Genomic DNA, 1,135 nt, shown 5'->3' with positions numbered 1-1,135 from the left:
GGACTTTGAAAAAGGGATAGCACCTGTCTGATGCTCGGGACATGAACCTGTTCAAGGCTGCTATCCTACCAGTCAACCTCTGTACCTCTTTCTTGTTCCTTGGTGATTCCATAGACGCTAATGCTTGTATTTTGTCAGGGTTGGCCTCTATCCCCCGGTGAGCGATCATGAAGCCCAAGAACTTGCCAGAGGCCACGCCAAATGCACATTTTGCGAGGTTCAACTTCATTCCGTACTTTCGCAAGGTGTTGAACACTTCTTCAAGATCTGAAATATGTTGGTCCACCTTTTTGCTCTTGACCACCATGTCATCAACGTACGCCTCCACATTCCTTCCAATCAAGTTAGCAAAGACTTTGTTGATTAGCCTTTGGTATGTTGCCCCTGCATTCTTCAAACCGAAAGGCATGACCTTATAATAGTATATGGCGGAATCGGCCATGAATGAGGTCTTTTCTTGATCTTCCTCGGCCATGAGGATTTGATGATAACCAGAAAATGCATCCAAGAAGCTGTATAGCTTATGTCCAGACGTGCTATCCACCAAGTTGTCAATCTGCGGTAGGGGATAACTATCCTTTGGACATGCTTTATTAAGATCTGTGAAGTCAATGCAGACCCTCCACTTACCATTGGCCTTCTTCACTAAAACAACATTGGCAAGCCAATCGGGATATTGGACCTCCCGAATGAACTGAGCACTAACGAGTTTGTTAATTTCTTCGCGAATGATCTCCCGACGTTCTGGGGCAAACTGTCTTTTCCTCTGCTTTACTGGTCTGGCCCCTGGGCTAATGTTAAGCCTATGGACTGCAATTTTAGGGTCTATCCCTTACATATCCTCAACCTTCCAGGCAAAAACGTCAATGTTGCGAGATAAGCAACCAACAAGTTTTGTCTTTAGGGTGACGTCAAGATCCCGACCAATAGTCACCTTCTTATCATGCTCGAACTCAATTTCCATCAATTATTCGACAGGGGCAAGTCTGACTTGTTGCCCGTCCTCGGGATCCATCCTCGAGATTTGCATGAAGTCGTTATTTATTTCCCGAACGCTGGCAACGTAACATTGTCTGACAGCTGTCTGGTCTCCACGGATGACCCCAACGCCATTACTTGTTGGAAACTTCATGGC

The sequence above is a fragment of the Olea europaea genome, unplaced genomic scaffold, assembly GCF_002742605.1.
Source record: "Olea europaea var. sylvestris unplaced genomic scaffold, O_europaea_v1 scaffold1146, whole genome shotgun sequence".
Taxonomy (NCBI): Eukaryota; Viridiplantae; Streptophyta; class Magnoliopsida; order Lamiales; family Oleaceae; genus Olea; species Olea europaea.
Note: the sequence above shows the minus strand (reverse complement) of the source record.